The 9589-nt window shown below is 41.0% G+C and overlaps 1 long non-coding RNA gene across 1 annotated transcript; it reads right to left on the reverse strand.

Moving 5' to 3' along the window:
- Nucleotides 1–1030: 1030 nt before the first annotated feature.
- On the reverse strand, nt 1031–1811 carry LOC143630093 (uncharacterized). Its single transcript, XR_013153099.1, has 4 exons — nt 1792–1811; nt 1653–1722; nt 1289–1387; nt 1031–1196 (listed from the first exon to the last, which is right to left on the reverse strand). It is a non-coding gene; the product is annotated as an uncharacterized LOC143630093 (long non-coding RNA).
- Between the last annotated feature and the right edge of the window lie 7778 nt (nt 1812–9589).

A 9589-nucleotide genomic window follows, 5' to 3' on the forward strand; every position in this document is an offset into this window, starting at 1 on the left:
CCACCGGCCGCTATTGTCGAGGTGAACATCACCAGAATAATCAAAATATTGAAGGAATGAACTCGGTTTAACGTGGTGGACCTTGGGTTATCAATCTTGCTCGAAAACTGAATGACTAGATTAACTAGAAACCCTTCCAAGCCTTGATGTTGTGGTCGGAAGCCTTTTGTTCTATGTTACAACCCTTCGCTGGAATTACGCAACTCACCGGAAATGGTAATTGATCGCCGAAAAACCGACTTGGTTATTGGATAACTCTTTAATTGGCCGGAAATCAACTCCAGATCTCCTATTTACCCTTTCTTAGAAGGTTCGGGCCTTGAAGTCATTGGTTTATTACTGGAAATGTGTGGTTTTAAACTGAGGTGAACTTCATCGGAAAACCGATGTTCACTGGAAGTCGTGCTAGGTCGCCAGAGGTTGGGATTGTAGTGTCTAGTTTGCTATAGAGTCTCGTCCTCATTATCGTCTAACCTTATGATTGCCTTTATTATCGAACCCGAGTTCATCTTCTTCGTCGTGCAACAGCGGAACCTTAACTGTTGTCGTCGTCTCTTTAACCCTCTATCTCTGTTTGCGTTTCCCATGCTCGTCTTCTCTCCACGGCCCACACTCTTTCTTCGTCGTCTCTTTGCACCCTCTTTTCCTCTAGTTTCCACGTATTATGAATCATAATCCACTACTAGAAAAAAGGCTTTTAATGACTCGTATTGCGAGTCATAAATGGGTGCAGATGACTCACAAACGCGAGTCATTGATAGCCCAGTCATAAATCAATTATGACTCGCACTCGCGAGTCATAACTTATGACTCACATTTTATGACTCGCCTTTATGACTCATATTTCATGACTCACGTTTATGACTTACATTTATGACTCTCATTTATGAATTGCTTTTATGACTGTAATTTATAACACGCAAATTTGCGAGTCAAGGTATTATTTAAAAAAAATTATTTTATTATTTTATTATTTATTATGCATACTAATATTTAAATTAATGACACAATTATACAAAATAAACCTTTCATTTCATTTCTTAATTAAGCATCCTACATCAAAATGTTACAAAAAATATTTGTTTAGCCAATACAAAAAATCATTCTCGAAAAACAAACTGAACCGCATAGCTTGACCATTCTTCACGAACCTCGTCAAGATCCGCATCTGTGTATACCTCTTTGCCTCCATCAACCTAAGAAGAAAAAAAATTCATTACAAAATTGGTCGGGTCAAAACATATTCGACCAAAACAAACCAATAAGCAAAAGAGTAAATTACACTTACATTGTTATTGACGAGTATGTCAAGTCCGTCACGAACTATCTCCTTCATGAAGTTTAAGATATAATATCCGCACTCTATACTTCCCGTTTGAGTTGGACACTACAGAATAACATATTCAAAGTTACAGATTATGATTAAATGATAATACAAGATCATAACAGCCCGCAGATCATAATAACGCACAGATCAGAATAGCCCGCGTGCAGATCAGAACAGCGCGCGAGCCCGAATCAGATCAACACGTGCGCGTCCGGTTCAAATCTGCCCGCCCGTGCAGATAAAATTAGCGCGCGCGTGAAGTTCAGATAAGATATGATAATAACTCGTGCAGTTCAATTTCCGTTTTAAGAAATTAAGTACTCACCTTGTTGTTGACCCAGTTGACTTTGATACGTATGTTGGCTCCCATTTTTAAAGCGTACACTATCATTGCGCTACAATATAAATTTTGAGATATACCAAAGAATATAATAAATAATGTTTCAATAATTTGTATAACTTACATATCGATAATTTGCCTCAGCTGCGGATTGACATCGATAGGCCTTAAGGAATCCAGATAATAACAAGTAGTAGTTTTAATGTCTAGCACGGCTAAAACCCAGTGGTAAAAAATTCAGAACCCAAATAAAGTTAAACAACTTAGTTATATTTTATCTACGAACAAGAATTTAATTGAAAATTCAAACCCAGGATTGTAGGGTACTATGATAATGTCATTGTTGTTTCTTTTAGTTAATCGTTCTGCAATTATTTTACTTGAATCATCAATATGTTTGGATCTCGATTTACAATCATCTGTCATGGTTGCAGTCGCTGTCACAAACCATATTCCACGATTTGGAATCGGTCCATTCTTGATTTGCTCGTATAAGTACCTGTAAACGTACAACTACAAAATTAATTAAATAAAATTTGTTTCACAAACGATTCTTTATAATAAAGTTATTCACTTGTAACATCCCGAAATTTCAAGATAATATTAATTTTGTTACTTAATAATAGAGAGAAAGTTTACCCGGGTTATCAGGAAATAAATAATAGAATAGGAGTTGGTATGGGTCGGGCTAGCGTTGGGTAATGGATGTGGGTTATGGACTTGGATTAATTAGGATGGGTTAAATGAAAATGGGCCTTCGGTCCATGGGATCTCAGGGATATAAATACCCTAACACCCCAAAATATCTTCACTCTATCTTTATCCAAGCACACTCCACACACACATACACACACACCAAGCACCCAAACCGCCGCCAGCCGGGCCGAGAAAGAAGGAAGGATCGAGCGAGGTCCGGGTAAGAGAGAAAGATTAGTGGTGATACCAAGATAAACGAGATCCAAACAAGCTCAAAAGGTATGATTCTTGATCTTGGAAGTTTAAAGATCCGAGCTTTTAGTGTATAAACGACCGAATATGGTCGGGAAGTGTAGTGGGTGGTATTGAACCTTAACAAGGGTGTTAAAATCGCCCGAAATGTTGATCAGAAACCGAAACAGCGGACATCTGGGCAACTTCGCCTTCATCTGGGCAACTTCGCCTTCAAGCGATGAACTTCGCCTGCAAGCTAAGTTCGCCTGATGAACTTCGCCTGCAAGCTAAGTTCGCCTGATGACAAGTTCGCCTGAGGTTTAAGTTCGCCTGATGATAAGTTCGCCTGAGGTTTAACTTCGCCTAAAGCTAAGTTCGCCTGAGGTTTAACTTCGCCTAAAGCTAAGTTCGCCTGAGGTTTAACTTCGCCTGAAGCCAAGTTCGCCCGAGGGTTAACTTCGCCTAAAGCCAAGTTTGATTAGAAAATAAATTATCAAGAGATAAGTTAAAGTAAGCTAATACTAGGCCACCAGATTAGATCAGACGAGTATTGATACGTGTAACTTGTACAGTCAGCCGAGCTCAGATAGAGAAGGGATTTACAGCTATCAGAAAAAGAAGCAGAATTCAGGTGAGTTTCTAGCCCCATTCCTTGTTATGTTTTCGGGGCTGTGTGCATACTCGATGTGTTGTTAATACATTTATCCTAAGTGATAAGTGTATGTCATATGTGATATGTGTGATAGATATGAATGATTGTTTGTCGGTACGCGAACGATCTTCGGATATTGCGCGTACTGTCAGGTTAAAAATAAAGGTACGAATATTATATATCGAAGATGTATGAATATTTCAAATGAATACTTGTCGGGGCGTTAACGATCTTCGGATATTGCACGTAACGACAAGGGGTATGGTTGTTAAATGAATGAAGTAAAGAATGCCTAGAGTGTTCTTATGTTATAATGTAAGTATGTGTATATAGGTACACGAATGGCATGTGAGTTCTACGTTCGACATAGTAAGTTAGGATGGCAAATCCCTCTAGCTTCTGTCGGACATAGACTCGGCTGGTAATGGCGTAGTTAAGGACTGCGAGCCTTATACGTGAAGTAGATGATATATGTAAACGTAGATAAGGACTGCGAACCTTATACGTAATGTAGATAGGCGTCAGCATAGGAAAGGACTGTGAACCTTATACGTGCTGTATTTGTAGCATAGGGGAGGACTGCGAACCTCGTACGTGCTATGAATTAGGTTGCAACATAGGGAAGGACTGCGAACCTTGTACGTGTTGTGGATGTATTTCAGCATAGGAAAGGACTGTGAACCTTATACGTGCTGATTTTGTAGCATAGGGGAGGACTGCGAACCTCGTACGTGCTATGAATTAGGTTGCAACATAGGGAAGGACTGCGAACCTTGTACGTGTTGTGGATGTACTATGGTATAGGGAAGGACCGCGATCCTTGTACGTACCATAAATGGTGAACATAGATAAGGACTGCGAACCTTGTACGTGTTCACGACCTTGAGTACAGGTATAGACGGTGAACTTTGAACGTACTCTCGGTAGACTGAGGTTAGTGATTACAGATATGTATGTATGTATGGTAGCAAGTATGTATGTAGAACAGAAGGGTAACTAGTGAAGTATGGATATGTATCTACGGATATGTATGTATGTGTATGTATTGTATGGCGTTCGATTAACTAGAACTCACTCAGCGTAGCTGACTTTTAGTATGCACGCAGGTGAGCTGATTATAGAGTTAGCATGAGGATGACACACGGCATGGATTGAACGGCTGGCATCTGAAGAAAGAAGTAAAAATGTTTTGAATATAAAGTTTTGTGTTATGGTAATAAAGAAAAGATTTAATGTTTTGTAACAAATGATTAATGTTTTATATTCCGCGAAAAGTTTTAATAAACTCTGATTTGAAGGACTGTGTTTATGAGTAAATCCGACGTTAAAGTAGGGCTACCGGGTTCGGGGCCTTACAAGTTGGTATCAGAGCATAAGTTCGAGAGATTTAAGCATCCTACATGCTTAAACTCGAACAGAGAATGGGATTTAAGTAAGAAAGGAAAGAAGATGCCAGTTCAAGAATGCCATGTGTCGCTCAAGCAAGATCAGTAAAGGTAAAGTGCATGATTAAATGATATATGTTAATGAGAAAGGAAAGATATGTGAACGATAAGGATAGAAGTAATTGATTGTTTGATGTGACTAACTGCTTAAGTAGAACCAGCACAAAGAGACTCATAAAGGGAAGTGTATAGGACACGGAAAGCAATGTGATCAGCTAGTCACAGCTGGCCACTGTTATTACCTGTTAGCCTTGCTATCCTTGTACTAAATAGTTCATTGAGTGATGATGTTTGTGTTGTCCCTTTAAGAATACTGATGGCTGGAGCTGGAGAAGTTGTGGGAACTGGGGGTCGCACTGGACGTCGTGGCAGGCCTCGTCTTGTCCGGCAACCCTCGGTAGAAGAAGCTTCCCACACCGAAGATGAAGGAAGCGCCGCTGGAGGAGACCAGAACAACAACGAAGAAGTTCAACTTAGCCCTGCAGTTCAAGCAGCCATTGTTCAAGCTGTAGTTGCTGCTGTGAAGAACCTGAATCCCGAAGGATCTGCTGGAAGCCGTGAGCGAACTGCTGAAGGGGCGGGTGGTAATGGTAGGAAGGATGGGGAGGGAGAAAGAGGGGCCTCGAGTGAGGATAAGTCTGTGAAAGTCGATGACAGGAGAAGAGGCCAAGGTGGGTGCAACTATAAGTCCTTCAAAGGATGCGACCCGCCAAAGCTGACTGGTTTGGGAGACGCAATCGCTACTCTCCAATGGATAGCCACAATGGACAAGGTTATCCGCATTAGCGAATGCCGTCCCGACCAAGCTGTGGGTTATGCTACTCAGTCATTTGAGGAAGAAGCTATGTATTGGTGGGAAGGTGTGGAGCAGAGAAAGACTAGGGATGAGATCAAGGCGTTGAGATGGGACGATCTGAAGGAGTTGGTGATGAAAAAGTTCTGCGCAGATGCCGAGGTTGAAAGGACGGAGATGAAGTTCTTGAATTTAAAGGCCGGTATGATGACGCATCGTGAGTATACTACTGAATTCAACCGACTATCTAGGTTGGTGCCTGATATGGTTGACACTGAGGTCAAAAGAATCAAATGTTATGTGAGGGGATTGCCACAAAAAGTCCGCATGTTGGTCAGGGCAAATAAACCTGCTACTTTTGACTCTGCTGTTGAACTTGCAGAAGTGGTTTATGCTGACCTGGCTGAGGACGATGTGGTGGTGGGGGAAAAGAAGGAGAAGAAATGGGCTACCTCTGCTAAGCGGTCTGGCGAGATGGTGACAACAACTGATGAGAGGAAGGCCAAGGTTGGGAACAAGGATGCGTGTAAGACGTGTGGGCGAGTGCACCCGGGGGAATGCAGGATTGGGACAGACAGGTGCTATCGGTGCGGAAATGGTGGGCATTACTCTCGAGACTGCCCTGATCGTCCAAAGTGCTATAAATGCGGAAAAGCTGACCACATGGCTAGGGATTGCAAGGAATCAGGGGCGGAAGGTGTGAAAGGATGAAGACTTGGGGAAACTGCAGAGAGGAACGCTTGATGAAGGAATAATTGCTCATGCAATGGTTTTATTAAGTTACTTTTGCTTAAGGACTTGTTTTGTGTTAAGGTTTAAAACTTATGTTTATCAGTGACGTGTAATATATTGAGTTTGGTTATGAATGATTATTATGTTGTGATGAAAGGTTGTTTTAGACAATAGTGTTAAAAGTACTAATCGAAGCCCTTGGAGGTATGAGATGAGTTGTGGTACATCGAGGGTCTCATGGACAAGCTACCTTAAATAGCTAAAACACATGACCACCATTCGATGACTGCAAAGTCGGAAGTAAGAAGGATAACTCAGAAATCGAAGGCGATTCAATAAAGCGTGTAAATATAAGAAGTTTTCCTTTTATAGGGAATAAGTTAGGTTTCGGGGACGAAACCTCTTTAAGGAGGGAAGACTTGTAACATCCCGAAATTTCAAGATAATATTAATTATGTTACTTAATAATAGAGAGAAAGTTTACCCGGGTTATCAGGAAATAAATAATAGAATAGGAGTTGGTATGGGTCGGGCTAGCGTTGGGTAATGGATGTGGGTTATGGACTTGGATTAATTAGGATGGGTTAAATGAAAATGGGCCTTCGGTCCATGGGATCTCAGGGATATAAATACCCTAACACCCCAAAATATCTTCACTCTATCTTTATCCAAGCACACTCCACACACACATACACACACACCAAGCACCCAAACCGCCGCCAGCCGGGCCGAGAAAGAAGGAAGGATCGAGCGAGGTCCGGGTAAGAGAGAAAGATTAGTGGTGATACCAAGATAAACGAGATCCAAACAAGCTCAAAAGGTATGATTCTTGATCTTGGAAGTTTAAAGATCCGAGCTTTTAGTGTATAAACGACCGAATATGGTCGGGAAGTGTAGTGGGTGGTATTGAACCTTAACAAGGGTGTTAAAATCGCCCGAAATGTTGATCAGAAACCGAAACAGCGGACATCTGGGCAACTTCGCCTTCATCTGGGCAACTTCGCCTTCATCTGGGCAACTTCGCCTTCAAGCGATGAACTTCGCCTGCAAGCTAAGTTCGCCTGATGAACTTCGCCTGCAAGCTAAGTTCGCCTGATGACAAGTTCGCCTGAGGTTTAAGTTCGCCTGATGATAAGTTCGCCTGAGGTTTAACTTCGCCTAAAGCTAAGTTCGCCTGAGGTTTAACTTCGCCTAAAGCTAAGTTCGCCTGAGGTTTAACTTCGCCTAAAGCTAAGTTCGCCTGAGGTTTAACTTCGCCTGAAGCCAAGTTCGCCCGAGGGTTAACTTCGCCTAAAGCCAAGTTTGATTAGAAAATAAATTATCAAGCGATAAGTTAAAGTAAGCTAATACTAGGCCACCAGATTAGATCAGACGAGTATTGATACGTGTAACTTGTACAGTCAGCCGAGCTCAGATAGAGAAGGGATTTACAGCTATCAGAAAAAGAAGCAGAATTCAGGTGAGTTTCTAGCCCCATTCCTTGTTATGTTTTCGGGGCTGTGTGCATACTCGATGTGTTGTTAATACATTTATCCTAAGTGATAAGTGTATGTCATATGTGATATGTGTGATAGATATGAATGATTGTTTGTCGGTACGCGAACGATCTTCGGATATTGCGCGTACTGTCAGGTTAAAAATAAAGGTACGAATATTATATATCGAAGATGTATGAATATTTCAAATGAATACTTGTCGGGGCTGTGAACGATCTTCGGATATTGCACGTAACGACAAGGGGTATGGTTGTTAAATGAATGAAGTAAAGAATGCCTAGAGTGTTCTTATGTTATAATGTAAGTATGTGTATATAGGTACACGAATGGCATGTGAGTTCTACGTTCGACATAGTAAGTTAGGATGGCAAATCCCTCTAGCTTCTGTCGGACATAGACTCGGCTGGTAATGGCGTAGTTAAGGACTGCGAGCCTTATACGTGAAGTAGATGATATATGTAAACGTAGATAAGGACTGCGAACCTTATACGTAATGTAGATAGGAGTCAGCATAGGAAAGGACTGTGAACCTTATACGTGCTGTATTTGTAGCATAGGGGAGGACTGCGAACCTCGTACGTGCTATGAATTAGGTTGCAACATAGGGAAGGACTGCGAACCTTGTACGTGTTGTGGATGTATTTCAGCATAGGAAAGGACTGTGAACCTTATACGTGCTGATTTTGTAGCATAGGGGAGGACTGCGAACCTTGTACGTGTTGTGGATGTACTATGGTATAGGGAAGGACCGCGATCCTTGTACGTACCATAAATGGTGAACATAGGTAAGGACTGCGAACCTTGTACGTGTTCACGACCTTGAGTACAGGTATAGACGGTGAACTATGAACGTACTCTCGGTAGACTGAGGTTAGTGATTACAGATATGTATGTATGTATGGTAGCAAGTATGTATGTAGAACAGAAGGGTAACTAGTGAAGTATGGATATGTATCTACGGATATGTATGTATGTGTATGTATTGTATGGCGTTCGATTAACTAGAACTCACTCAGCGTAGCTGACTTTTAGTATGCACGCAGGTGAGCTGATTATAGAGTTAGCATGAGGATGACACACGGCATGGATTGAACGGCTGGCATCTGAAGAAAGAAGTAAAAATGTTTTGAATATAAAGTTTTGTGTTATGGTAACAAAGAAAAGATTTAATGTTTTGTAACAAATGATTAATGTTTTATATTCCGCGAAAAGTTTTAATAAACTCTGATTTGAAGGACTGTGTTTATGAGTAAATCCGACGTTAAAGTAGGGCTACCGGGTTCGGGGCCTTACAATTACATCATATATGAAGTAACAACAGAACCACTCGGCCAACCCAATGTAAAAACCGCTTCAAAATCCTCCATACTTAGGTACGTGAAACTTTCGTACCCGAAACAATCATCCTCACTGTGAATTTTTATGGAGTCAACATTTGCAAGCTGTGCATTAGCCACTAGTGTAGCCATCGTCAAGACAACACTTTTTTCGATTCTCACCCTTGTCGTCCGTTGTGCTCTCGTCTTCCTTTTTTGAAACGTCTTTTTATCTTTTCTTGTCTCCTTTCCTTTACCTTTCGAATTTTTGTCTTCCTCATGTGGTTTTTCGGTTTTTTCTTTATCAATTTTCATTCCTTTACCTGTCTCCTTTTCTTCTCCATTATTTTTTACTTTTTCCTCATCAGGTTCTCGTAGCCGTTTATTGGCGTTCTTACTTCCTATTTTTGGTAATGGCTTTGCAAATGGTTTCTTCACCGTTTTTTCCTACAAAAAAATATAAATAAGTAATTTAAATTAGATCTCATGTACATATGCATTAAATTTATATGTAAATAATATTACCAAGTCCGAGGATCGAATGACAAGATGTGTTGG

Source organism: Bidens hawaiensis, unplaced genomic scaffold (genome assembly GCF_021521415.1).
Source record: "Bidens hawaiensis isolate Kalapana, Puna unplaced genomic scaffold, B.hawaiensis_p1.1 tig00005567_1, whole genome shotgun sequence".
NCBI classification, from domain to species: Eukaryota; Viridiplantae; Streptophyta; class Magnoliopsida; order Asterales; family Asteraceae; genus Bidens; species Bidens hawaiensis.